This window comes from Meleagris gallopavo, chromosome 11 (genome assembly GCF_000146605.3).
Source record: "Meleagris gallopavo isolate NT-WF06-2002-E0010 breed Aviagen turkey brand Nicholas breeding stock chromosome 11, Turkey_5.1, whole genome shotgun sequence".
NCBI classification, from domain to species: Eukaryota; Metazoa; Chordata; class Aves; order Galliformes; family Phasianidae; genus Meleagris; species Meleagris gallopavo.
Window position 1 is genome coordinate 5,123,957 of NC_015021.2, and position 14,334 is coordinate 5,138,290.

Sequence of the window (14,334 nt, forward strand, 5' to 3'; positions counted from 1 at the left end):
CCTGAGAGCAAAACCACCACAGGAAGTTCAAGTGCAAATTTGTAAAATAAATCTTCCTTCCTCCATCCTTTGGGGAGTAAACTTGATTAGCAGGCAAAAGTAGCAGAAGTAAAAATATAGCTACAAGCATTTCGCAACAAATAAAAGCAACATACAGGAAGGCATACAGCTACGAGCAACAGTCTGATAAAATTATATACTCTTGTACTATAGAATATGGTCAAAAATTTCAGAATTAGAAATCGTTAGTGAAGAAGTTAGTAGATTTATGTCAAGTCCAAAGAACAGGCTTCACTGTGTTAAGCTCACTATCAACCATTTGTTGGTATTTTCTGTTAATGCCATCATCACATCTCCAGTCAGAGCAAATAGTACAGATGTCACATCCAAACAGCAGCTCTCTCAGGAGGCATTTCAGGGCATGTCCTAGGCAATTTGGACATCTTCTCATGGTTCCAACCAAGCCTTCATAATAGCCAGACTCTTGGAAACAAGGCCCTCACATCCACAAGCAGGTGAGCGTGGAAACTGTTCCATTAATGGATCTTCATAGACACTTTTAACTGCCTTAAAATTAGCATACTACCATTTTGTCTTCCCACAGAGGGCTTGAATTAATAGATATGCATCCCACCTGTGTATTATAGTCCTATATAGTCACAGCCTACTTGGCTGAAACAGTTATTTAAACTCCTCACTGAACAGCTTCTATTACTACAGCACACAGAGCTGACTCAACATACCTCTCAATACCATTCTCAGATTGGCAGTACTGTGGGGCCTTGGAGGATGATGGTGTGCTGCACTGGAGGATTTGAGAGTAAGTTTGTAGGAAGATGATTCAGAATGAGTAATTCCAAAAAAGCCACTAGATTCTTTCCCATCTGCCCTACTCCCACACCACACTGAATGTGTTTCTTCCCACTCACTAATAACAGCTCTTGCCTCCTACATGCTATCAACACCTGACTGTCTTTTCTCACTGCAAAACAGTAAGCTCTTATAAAGCATTCAAAGCACAATTTTGTCTGACACATTTTTTTTAGCTAATTCAAGATTTTTTTTTCCTGTTAGAGCTGTATCATTTGTAGGAGCAAATAAGCCTGAGTGTCTCCTGTCACATCTGCTATCACCGCTCTATTCAATATGCAGAGCCAAAGACAGCCAAAGGTTACAGTTTACAAAAAACAGTGCCTTTTGCCACCTACACTGAGGCTGATAAGGAAACCAGTCGGGTACCACTCAGGTAGCTCTCCATTCAATCCATTTAGATCTACTCGATACGCTGTGGGAAGCAAAAAGCTGGAAATTGATTCTTCTGTGTTCCACAGTTCCACCTACTTTCGATCTTGTAACCAAAATCCACAGATGTTGGTCAGTGTCTTTTTCGCACCCTTTTTCCTCTTTTTTTTCCCCTTGAGGCTCTGTTCACTTCACTTGTGACTTTATAGTCCTTATAACACATTACTGTTCAATAGATAATGCTGAAATGCAAAAATACCACGGAGAAAATGCTCTCTGAACACACTAGATATAGCACACAGCTCTGCTCCCAGATGCAGACCATGTTTCCTTTCTCAAGAAACAGCAGCATGGCAGTGGGACTCCCAGAAAGCCATGCAAGAATCTATCCAGCCTGAATGTTTCAATGCTGTTTCAGAACCACAATAAATCAGAAAGTTCTGCCAATATTAAGCTCTTTATGAAAAAAAATCTAGCCAGCAACATTTCCAACTAGCTCCCCTGTGTTTGCTTTTCCCAATTAATGACTGAGTTCATCAAGAAAAAAAAAATAAAAAAAAATAAATCAAGGAAGACAGAGAAGCTAGGTTTGAAAAAAGTATCCATATGCCATAAAAAGTTTCAAAAAACTTCTGGCTCACTAACATCATCATGCTAGAAAGTCATGCTGGAAAAATTATGAGAGAAATACAGGCCAATATGAACTCTAACCTGAATATTACTGCAACTTTATCCACATATTTTACCAGGGATTCCTAAAGAAATAAGGCTCGTGTAGTCACATAAAGCCAGCTTGTCTGCATCTGATTAGAAATTCCCTCTCCTCCAGTAACTTCTGAAGCCATTGACCAATTTCAACCAACTTTGCCAGTAAAGCAGAAATCTGAGAAATCGACACCTCCTATTTCAAATGGGCAGATAAGTGACACTCTCAGAAGAGCAAGGCCTGTACTTGTCCTAGAAGCTTATGAGCAGCTTTCTATTACTATCTATTCTGTTTGACAGGGTTCTTGCAGTAAAAACATAAATGTTGGCAAAGACAATAGCTGCAAAAGGCACTCCCATCACATTACACAAAGGACCTTAGGTGCTTCCCGTCAGTTAGATGCAGATCAGAGCAAAGGATATGGGGAAGAGAGACATCCAGTCTGATAACTCCAAGGAACAACTGCCACTAATTTCAGCCAGTTGGGACAATGGGAACTCACTCATTATGTGGACAACTCTATCTGCTTTTCAAGGCATATCAGAGCTGCAAGGAGATATCCTCACATTAAGATTTGCAGAAGCTATCTTCATTTGCTTCCATGCTATTCTGCAACACAATCCCACTACGTATGCCTTCTGAGCATGACATCTGCTTCCAGTGGAGGGAAGCCAATGCTCAGATACACACAGGTGTTCCCGTTGTAAAGCATGTGTCTGGAAAGCTGAGTGTACAAAAAAAAATGTGCCCTTTATGCACTCTTTTGGGAGCTGGAAGCCACACTAGCAGCTGCGCAATGTGGGGAGAGTAAGCAAGATCAGATAGGTCAATTAGATGCAGAAGCAAGTGGCAAAACATCAGCACCAAATTTCCTTCAAATACTTTCAAAATTCTTTTCTTCCAATCTGCATTTTCATTTACCATTTTCATTCTCTGTTTCTATTTTTCCCTCCTGCATCCTGAAGTCTCCTTTAGCCATGAGGCATAGCACTGCTCCTTCTGCATGGCAGAGCATCGAAGCTCTGTGATTCCCTGCCCCACCAACTACATCAGGTAAATAAATGCTTCTTTAGAAGGTTACGTACTTTCTAACTTTCCTACCTATGAAAGAAAAGATTTCTTCATCCACAGGGTCTCTATGTAAAATGCTCCTGGCTTAATCCGGACAGAATTTCCATCATTTTGGACACTGTTGAGCTGTCATATACCATAAAAGCTTTCATACTCACTTTCCAAGAAGGTCAGACAGGCAGATCAGCACAGTTTCAGCCCACTTGAGAGCAGCTGGTTACCAGTCACAGTTCTGCCCTCATGGTCTTCTCAGCCAAGAGGCCTCCTCAGGCCACAGTGGCCAATCTGTCCACTTATAATCAGGATTTGACTGCCCCTAGAAGTAAGCAAGTCACTGAAGTGTTGCAAAGAAAGTAAATGACGCTTCAGTACAACTTCCAGGGAAAAGGAATGATATCATTGCAGGATGCAAACAGTGAGGAAAACTCTTTCTCATCAGCACAGAGATGGGGAACTACGTGCCCCCAAGGCGAAGGACTGCACTTCTGGCAAATTCACTTGGCTTAAAACGTGCTGCAAACTGCCATTCCAGAACTGACATATTCCATCTTTTGTGATTCTTTGTGATGTTTTGCTGGCTACCTCATCTTAGTAGTGCATTATTTTCCTGCCAGCAAGTGAGATTGAAGGTAAACTTTGATCACTGAGAACTGCTATCCCAGACAAGCTTTAAAGCAACACAGACCTCACCGTAAGCTTCTATTGCAAACTGAACATAGTACCCTCCAGAGGTAAAAAAAGGTCTACAGGAAGCATTCAGTATCTGCTTTTTAAAATTAACAAATATTAAGTTTGATTACAATGTTTGTGAAGATTTTATTTTTTTTTTGAGGAGACTGCATGGTTCCCTACCTTTCAAGCAATCAGACTCTGCCACTATAGAGGAAAACCCCTACAGACTGCTAACCATGATCTCTTAGCCTTATGACATAGAGCAGAGCAGAACATCAGAGTAGTGCACAGTTTCTGTTTTTTCATAAACACAGTTGAATAGTTTTATTACAAAATGTCAAATGAAGCTCCATTGGGACCTATGTGCTTTTAAATGACAGAATTTCCTTTGCAAGTAGCTTTAGAATAGTCAGCCTTCCAGTGTTTAGAAATGACAATGCTTTTGCCTGTTTTTTCACTATCCAAGAGATGCTCTCTTTGATCGTTAGGAGGACTGCTGTTCATTACTGGTCAGTGTTACCTTTTGGGTCGCTGATCTTTTTTTGGTCCTTTTGGCATAAGAATCAATTCATTTCCCTAAACACTCAGCACGGCAGACAGGTATTACGGAAACTGTTTAGAAAAATAATGCCAACCTTTACATATTTCCCTAAGCAAATATTTATTTAACTTCCTAAAGATTTAGAAATAATCATTATAAGTTTCTTTAGAGACGCTATTTCTATTTCCATTTTAAACCACTTTATTAATCCACCATTTAAGATACATTAAGCTGAAGTGTCATAAAATATTGTCTGTGTAGATGCAAATGTATTTTTTGAAAAATTGCCAAATAGCACTCTGATTTATAATGCAGATATAACAAATTAAAAGAGGAAGTTAGTGGTTTTTATTTTTTTTTTTTCATGCTTCAGTAATAACAAAACTTGTTTTATTATGAAAACTAAAAAAACTCAAGTATTTAGTCCAGGCTACAGTGCAGTTTTTGCTTTCATTTTTCACACTCATTATATGCACGGAAGAGATCTGTTTATAATATTTTCAAACAAATTCAAATTAATATATGTTCTACAAATTCCAATAGCATTCTATCTAAATGAATAAATATATATATTTTTTCTCTAAGTTGTGCTCACAGAATTACAAACCTAGTAGGAAATCTACTCCAGTATCCAAGTTAGCATTTCTCTTCCAACATTCTCTAGGATACCAACAGTCAGTACAACAGAACTAAAAGGCTATTATTTCCTTATTTCTCAGAAAGCATTCTATTATAAAACACTGAATACGCTGTAACTACACTAAATCTGAAGGATTCAAATAATAGAGAAGCATGAAGGAAAGGAAGACAACGTATTCCTATCGTTGGCCCAAGAAGGCGGCCGATTACAATATAGCATATTCATTGTATGGGTCCAGTGGGTGGCCACAAAGATGATAAAGGTCCTGGAGTATCTCCCATATGAAGAAAGACTGAGTAGCCTGAGTAACCTGGGGAACAGAGGGCCGAGGAGTGAGGGATCTGATTAATGTTTATAGACATCTTAAAGGGAGTGGAAGGCAAATGGATGAGGCCAGGCTCTTCTCAGTGATGCATAGCAATAAGACAAAGAGCAATGGCCTAAAACTTGTACATAGGAAGAATTCTATACAAACATGTGGAAGAACTTATTTACAGCAAGGATGACCAAGCACTGGAATAGGCTGCCCAGAGTGATTGTGGCATCTCCTTCAATGGAGATATTCAAGACCTATCTGGTTGTCTACCTTTGTGATCTACTGTAGAGTACCTGCTGTAGCAGGGGGGGCTGAACTCAATGATCTCTCGAGGTTTCTTCCAGCTCCTGCAATTCTGTGATTCTGTAATATCCATAGATCTGCTCAGCTCAAGGAAACAGAAAAGCAACGTAGAAATAAAACATTTTCCAAGAGTGTTTCAAGTTTACAGAAGCCAGTGATAAATGGTAGCAAGAAAAGTCTCCAAAACTACTGGAAGAGCTTCTGCTGGTCATACTAACAAGGAGCTAATTTAAAATGTGAGAACAGCACACAAGTAATTTATCCAGGATCTTTTACTCAACACCATAAGGAATAGGAATACGGAGCACTCTGTCAGAAGATGTATTAGGTCCAGCAAGGAATTTGTTAATATTTTAAATCAAAATCCACAGTTTCAAGAATTGCTATCTTTGGCATCTAGTAAAGTCATGAATATCATGAAGTTCAAAACTTCACTGAAAGATCATTTAATAAAATCATAGCAAGAAAATCCATTATGTGATTTAAAAAGAGCTAAGCACTTCTGCTGGAAGCCCATGATAAATAGAAAGGTATCAAACTAGAAACTAGTCTACTGAGATAGCCAACATAAAAATATAATAGCTCAAGTATCTGTTAATCCTCATCTTTCTCAAAGATAACACGAGGCACCTTTCAATTTTTGTGATGAGTTCAAGACAGGGACTGCAAACAACAAACCCAGTCTTCTAACACTTTCCCTGCTCGGTGAAAAATGCCTAATGAAAAACTGAAAACCACAAGCTTTTATTCATGCACTCCTCTAGTAACTGGAGATAAAGATGAGCAGTTCTTTGTGTTTTCATCCTACCACATGGAGTACCGTCCCTGAAAGAGTTTTATCACCTAGGATGTTTTCTTCAAACAGCTCCAATACTTTTGTATCATTCTGAATCTGAATTTTCCTACTCAAGCAGTGATTCTGAAAATAAAGCTTAACCAAGACCACAAAAGGAGAGAAGGAAAGCACGCCTAAAAATCTTAATACTTTAATCAAGCAGTATTTTCTGTTCTTCAAAATTAAAGCAAGAAAAAGAAGCCCAAACTCTCTATGAGTAGTAAGTGCTTTAAAGCAAAAAACTAAAAAAAAAAAAATGCTAAGACCTAATATTTGATTGGAAAAAACAACGAAGTTGTTGTTAATGTTGAAAGTGCTTAATCCACCTCATAATAATATTGAGGCAAAACTACAGCTATGAAAGCCAGAGGGAAAGTTAAACCGATTACATTCGGTGCAAACACTCAGTGGGTGACCCAAAGCCTGCAAAGCTTAAAGATGCTATGCATGCAGTATGAGCTAAAAAATAAAAATTAAAATGAAAGCAAACAACTTCCTTTTCTAACGTTGAGGCTACATACACCTTTGCTACATGAAAAGATCAGCTAAACTTTACTAGACTTGTGTTCATTCCATGCAGTTGTTCTGGATGGTCTAGTCTTGAGTATGTGTCAGTATGCAGCACAGTAAAATGGAGACATTGCTCATCTGTCAGTTTAATATTCTTTTCTGAAGTGTTCAACGCAGGTGTCAAGAACCCTATCTGCATCTCTAGTAAGTTCTTAATTGAAAACTGCTGGAATAGCTGCCCATAAAACAGGACATCACATCCCACAGAAGCAGACAGAACTTCACTGAAATGGTTGCACATACCTTTTGCACAGTGGTTATAGAAATGATGCTTCAGTAATTATACGTTTACTCACACAAATCCTAACAGAAACATCTGCATGTGTCACAAAGTAACCAGATGAAATAGATACAATCCTAAAGCCCTGATCCTACAAAGTACTCCATGTTGTCCCTACAAGTATTCTATTGCTTCTCAGGGATTCCTTAAAAATGTCTTCATGGTTCAAAAGACCTTTCCTACTATTCCAGGAGTCTTTCCAACACTCCCACTGTCTCTACATTTCTGTAGAAAAATGCCCTCCATACTTCTTTTCCAGTGGTGTGGAATCTACAACAATTAGCAGTTTTTACATGTCTTTGCTCTGCCTCATTTTTTCCTCCCTTGGCAGTTGCTGTTCATAAAGTAGATACCTGTCAAATGTTTAAATCAGTTACTCAAAAATAAATTAACTGCTATTTTTAATGGGCATTCATTAGAGGAAAAAAAGAATCATTGCTTTTTAATGTTTCATTTGGTGTGCAAAGCCAGAGTATTTTAATAAATAATTCATATTACCAGAATACAAAATTTATTGGACTAATACTTTTGGAAACACAAATGAATACAATGAGGTAGGATGCACACACATACACTGTATTCAGCTGTATTATGTTTTCAGATTACCATTATTACAATATTCCCTATAATCTCTGGTCTACAAAAGCTTCTGGCTACAGCAGGATAGAAAAGAGGTTTCTTGGTAGTGTATCAGTAAGACAGATAAGGAAAATCAGAAGAGAACATAGTACATCCTCCTAACTCTATCATTTGGTCAGTTATGCAAATACAAGCAACACCTAAAAGTAGACATATAAAAACAATCATCTGCAGTTCTGATTCTTTTTAATTTACCCTGAAAAAAAAAATCTAGGCTCCATGGATACAGAACTGCGGGAGTGGGTCTATATTAGGTATATATGTATATATATGCAAGCAAAACCCACAAGGTTTTTACAGCTACAGTTCCAAAGCACTGTCCAACAGAGAAAGCTGAAATAGAGGCAATCCACAAATATCCTTAGAACAAGGAAGGATGTTCTCAACCCACAAAATACATAAGTATTTCAATAGCATTTAAATATCATGGTGATAAACATGTTATTTGTGGCAGTAGAAGTTCCCAGGTACCACCTGAATTCCAACATTAGGCAACAAAATTAGTTGGGCCCAGAGGCAGAGCAAGCATACAGAAAAGAGCAACAGCGAACACAGACCTGGAAACAGGCTCACCCACAGAATATGGCACTATGAAATCCCTGAGATGCTGTACAGTTGCCAAGCACATGCACTCTCCCTCCCTATCCCCCAAAGTACAAATTGAACCAGTAGAATCATTCCTGGTATCATTTAGCCAATGACCTTAGTGAGAAGAAGTTTAAGCCACTGTTGAAAATGTGCATTTTCTACAGAAACTCTATATAAAGTAAATTAAATTAGAAAAGAAGGAAGAAAATTTGTAAAAGAGAAGAAGAAAAAAAAAAAGGCAAATGCTTCTTTCATCTGTTCCTGTCTTCCTTATTATTTCAGTGTTGGATGTGGAAGAGTAAATAAATCTCATTTTATATCTGTGACACAATTCCCAGCTGTGGTTTCCTCAAGTCCTTCCAAAGCAGCTTTTTGGCAACTTAAAATGATTTGGCACCGTCGTAGTCACAGAAAATATATTTTATTCCTGAAAGGATTATTCAAAGTTTAACTGGCTGTAAGAGCACCACATCCGCTCTGACTCTCTGAAATCAAATCCTGGGAGAACCGATTCTCTGCTGCCTGTTGTGTACCCTCACACACGTTACGGAAATTTCCTCCAGTATTCTCAATTTGGGAACTGTCAGATTTCTTCCTTTTCTCCCATCCTACAGAGCAATTATTTCAGTGACAGAGAACTGGAAACCAAAGCATGTCCAAGTCACTTGATATAATGACGGCAAAAATATAGGATTTCTGCAATGGCTGCGGAGCATGGGCTGCACGCTGCCAGCAGTCATTAGTGCAGTGCTGGGTACCGTGGCAGTTTTCACAACTGGGACACTTGTTTGTGGGAACTGTACTGAATCTCCATTTATAAGATTCACTTAGGCTGTTCAACAACCGTAACACAGCTCTGAGTCTGCATCCTCCAGCACTGAGTTTGAACCACCACTATGGGGCAAAACACATTAAAAATTCTCAAACAGGCTTTCTACTGAGACAGTAACATAAAAGTGATCAATTTCAGTAATACCTCAATAAGTACAATTTATTTTTATAGTCTTTCTCTAGTATTTCCCATGCATTTAACAGCTGAAGAAAGAAATCCTCCCTGCCATCCCGAATTTCCCATCACAACACCTGCTATCTCTCAGAGCTCACCCAGGACCCCAAACAAGCCATCTTCAGTGGGCCTCAAACTGCTTTGCAATTTTGTGTTTTGTGTTGTTTTTCAGCATGCCAGGCACATCCCAAGCAGTCAAACCCACAACCAGATGGTCAATACACAGGGGGAGACACCCACAGACTTGAAAAACAAACAAACAAACAAAGGCATAAATCAGAGTTACCACTATTTAGTGTCTGGTTGTGTCTCAACGTTTAGGCCAAACCCTTAAAAAAAGCATAGGAAACCATTCTCAACCTAGATTTTATTTCTGCCAACAGGTTTGGTGGGGGGAAATAAATCTTAAAAGCATTTCCTCCCCTCCTGCTCCACCAATGCATTATTCATAAAAGCTAGGGATTTTTTTTTTTTTTATTACCTGGGGATTTCATTTTTATTATGTTCAAAGGATTGTTTCAGTGAGCATTCACTCCCCTGCAGGCAAGTATGCAGGTTTTCTTCCACACTACAGTATAAATTACAGTGAATATCTGAATAACACCGGCAAAACCTCAACAAAATCAAATAGCCAAAAACATTAGGGACAAATTGCCCTTGCACAATTTATTCCATTGTTTGGTGGAACTCCACAGAGAATCTGGTGCCCTTGGTATATTGGATCTAAATTTATTTATTCTTACCATCACAGGGAAAGTCCATAAACTATTCTTTTGTATAAGTTGTTTCTACATTAAAAAATCTCCTATCAGGCTAAACAAAAGGTTATTTTTCCATAACTCCTGAACAGAATGCTTTCTATGAAGAGATGAAGAGCTTTAAGATATATGTAGATATTCTCATAAATCTCATTAGTGACGACAAGGTATAACCCCAGTTTAAAAGAGAGAGAGAAAAAAAACAACACAATGCTTTTTATTCTCACCAGAACATATTTCTGATGCTACCGTTGTTTGCTGTAATCACATTTCCAGTTTGAATCACAATACTCCAGTAATCTATCTTGTTCTGAATAGCCAAAATATTTATTTTTATTTGACCTCCTACTAGGTGCATTCATGGGAAAACAAATGGATTCTACTTGGGGCATGTCCATTTTGTGCCTGGATCCCAGAAACCTGAAACCAGGCCAGCATTCTTCTGATTGAATAAAGCCGAGTTGTCTGGGTTAAATCTGTTGTCAATATGCTTTGCTTATACAGTGAAATAGTTTCTTGTTAAGCAAGACGGAGATTTACTGTAGGCAAGATATGGACTTCAAATGTATCAGCATGCAGGGGAAGGACAAATGTATTAACTCTTCAAGAAACACCAGATAAAAGTACTGTACACCTTAGCAGGGAGCTTTTTCTATGAATAATCATGGTCTCGAGTCAACTGACTTTGCCTACTTAAGCTATCTCTCACATCAGAATCCAATTATAGCAAAGCTTACAGAAAACAGGTTTGGCACACTTTAATATTTTGGTATTGATCTAATTTAGCTCTGGTTTCAATTACAAAAGGGAGCATTTTATCCAGAGATAGACTTTGTTTGTTGGACTTTAAATTGCTTTTTTCCTTATTGTCTCTGATCTCACTATCTGGGTATTTTTGCCACGCTTACTGCTGCAGTTTTAGAGGTTTCACCCATTTTACTGAGAGCTTCTTTACAGGAAAATTCAAACCCAGCTTCTCTAAGTAAAAAAGATTGAACTCAATACATGTAAAAACCAAGCTGGGGTTTCTGTAGCAACCACTCCACAGTGATGCAACTCGATTTGACATCAAAGAACAAATGTATCAAGTCATCCTGACAACTGAAATATTTGCTGTAAGAGGAATGCATACATACATCTGGAACAAAGAAGGATTATCCTAAGTAAAATGAGCATTTTATTTAGTAATATATGTATACTGTATCATCCTACTTGAGGCATCTTTTCTCCCATCAACATGCATAACTGCCACAAAAATTAGCTGAAGTTATCCACAGAAACTGAGAGGAGAATAGACCTCTATTTAGTTTTCAGATGTTCAGAAGAATTATCTCATTTTCCATTTAATGACATACAGAAGATATATGGAAGCAATTTTCTTTCTTCCTGCTGAATTTGGCTTTAAAGTCTACAGCTTTCCTTCGTAGATTCATTGAGGGGAATGTCATCTCTGCAACCCAAAATAGTTGCATATATTTATAAACTATGAAATTACCTCTGGTTAACAATATGCATCTTTCCGCTACAAAACCTAAAAGCCTGACAACAGGAAAAACGTGCAGCACTGTGTTCTGCCCAAATACAAATCGTATATGTTGATAACCTGGAATTTTTGCTGAATTAAAGGGGGATTATGAAATCATAGCAGTGATTAGAATCATACACTGCTGCAGGCAGATAGCTAGAGTGTTGAAATTTCTAAAAAGGAAGCTGTCAAATAGTGGGAAGCGATTTGCAATGATCCATAGCTCTGTGAATAAAATCAAACTCTGTGCTCTGTTGAGCTCCAAAAGTGATAAAGTTTGAATTCAGAGTTTATAGGTCCAAAAAACAAGCCCATTTCATGGACTGCCACAACTTCTAGAAAAACTTCACAGAGGTTAAGGAACATTACAAATTCACTGCAACTGAAACACGGTTGCTAGCGTTTCTTCAATTACCATAAAGGCATTGACACTCAGGGGAACTGTCCTTTAAAACTCCTCTTCGGTACTGCTAGATATGAGATACCTGTTTGGAGCAGTTCTGCCCCAAACAGAAACATGCAGTGCATCCTCCTCCAATCTGATCAGCAACAAGAACAATGGAGTTTTTCTGCATGAGGTAGCACATACCCACCACTCATCTCTGATACGGAAGAAGAAAAACGCACCTGCAGACTGCAGCTTGTGCTAAGGGACTATTCGTTGACTTCTTTACTTCCAGGTAAAATTTCAAGTTCCTACTCTGCCAGAATAATGTTGAAACACAAAATAGTATAAATCACTTGCTAGCATTAAAGAGAAGAAGCAATCAACATACACTTTTAAGACCCTGCAAAAAACGCAAAGGACTTGCCCAAATTATTTACACGAAAGGGATCAGCTGAATTTGAGTATACATTGAGTATATGCTGGTTTTTACTTTAACAATCTCTAGCATTTAGTTTTTTAATTCCAAAGTTTTGAATCCCCAGAATAGAAGTTAATCCACCTTGGATAGCTTGGGACTCATCAAGGGACCTTTGCAACTACTTGGCTATGACAAAGAAGAGGCTGTGGGCAGATGTTCGCTTTGGACTTCAAATCACTCCTAGAATTTTTTTAACAAGCAATATCTACTCACACCAGCAAATCCCATGGTTATCCCTCCAAGTGGAAATGTATTTGCTCACCTGAATGCATAATTAATGTATCTTCTGGCCACAATATGCCAAAGGTATTATCATCAGCTACAGTGGAAATATGAATTCTGTCCTGTATAACCACTGAACCTGCCCATAAGGCTATAGTCTTCCCACTACCAATACAAATGTCTGTAACAAGATGTCAGGTGAGCACTAGCTCAAAAGAATAAGATTATGCTAATCACAATAGTCACTTCTGCGCAACCCACTTCTAACAGGATTCTGATGAGAGGCACGACTTAACTATTCAAAGTTACACTTTTAGCATTCATGCCTGCTGAACTAAGAATCACCTTTAAATTTGATCACTAAAGAGTTTGAGTTACAACAACAGTGAATGTGCCATATCAGCATGTGCAAGGCTTCACCTAGCAGACAGTTTTTTTCCCCAAAGCAAGAAACCAGGCAATAGCTACAAACATGCTACAGCCAAGGTTTGCATCTCCATTTTTCACTTCTATGTAGCAGCCCAGGCAGCTGCTCCTCTCCTAGTCTGTCTGGGCTGTACTCAGCTAAGGAGAGCACCTCATCCTTCAGCATGTGTAGCAGCGTAGAACTCCTCTGCAGCCTGTCCCACCATCAGAACATATAGAAGCATGTTTGTAATGGCTCACCATGTCAGATCGTCATGGAAACTTAGGTCAGAACTATCTCATTTGCTGAAGTCCAGAATAAAAACTTAACTGAATGCCCCAACAGCATTCACCTCAACAGATTCACATGTGTTAAAACACAATCCATCTTGCTCACCTGAGGCTCTGAAATGCATGAACTCTTCCACCTATGGTATTGATTTTCTTTCTGAAGTTTGTTTATTTTAAAGGCACGGGTCTAGACAAGGCTCAAATGACCTGGAAAAGCAATAAACGTAAGGTCACCATAATATAAAATGTTCTTTAGAGCAAAGACACCAAAACATTTAGTTGCTGGTTGAACAAGCTTTACACAAATGATCACAAAGCTCTCTGGTCCTCTATCCCCACAATCCTGCCACCGATTATCCCCTTAACTAGCTATAGTTCTGAGTGCCAGCACCTTAGTCACCACAATCAGTGCTAAGCTAAAAAATGGAGGGCTGACTTGTTCAGAGAGAACTCCTTTGTTCAGTTAGAGAATCTGCAGGCATGACCACCAAAGGAAACGTTTGGGCTACACTGCACTAGATGAAAACTGCCATGCTCCCAGCTTCTCTATCTTTAAGGAGAGAAAGCTACACATCATCTCCTGCCCCTAGAAGCGTTCATGTGAACAGGCCAACGCTCCCAAGAGCCAGAAACAAAAACACCCTGTGGCCTGGTTTAATTCCTGGACCACAGTTGGTCATCCCAGATGTGAAACATCAGCCTCATAGATGCTGTCATCAGTCCAGGATTTGCTGACCTCACTTTCCATTAACTCAGTCAGCACAAGGCTAGCCAGGTGCTTTCTCTACATCGAGATTTGTCCTGTCACAGCTACAACAAAGACTACACTCCAGCAGTGAATCAGGGCATTAACAACCC

General features: G+C 38.8%; 1 long non-coding RNA gene across 1 annotated transcript in view; it reads right to left on the reverse strand.

Moving 5' to 3' along the window:
• The window catches only part of LOC104912565, a 28,417-nt gene extending 14,518 nt beyond the window's left edge, over nt 1–13,899 (reverse strand). Inside the window, exon 1 of the long non-coding RNA XR_004160935.1 lies at nt 13,583–13,899. This is a non-coding gene — a long non-coding RNA (uncharacterized LOC104912565). The remainder of the gene's footprint in view (nt 1–13,582) is intronic.
• Between the last annotated feature and the right edge of the window lie 435 nt (nt 13,900–14,334).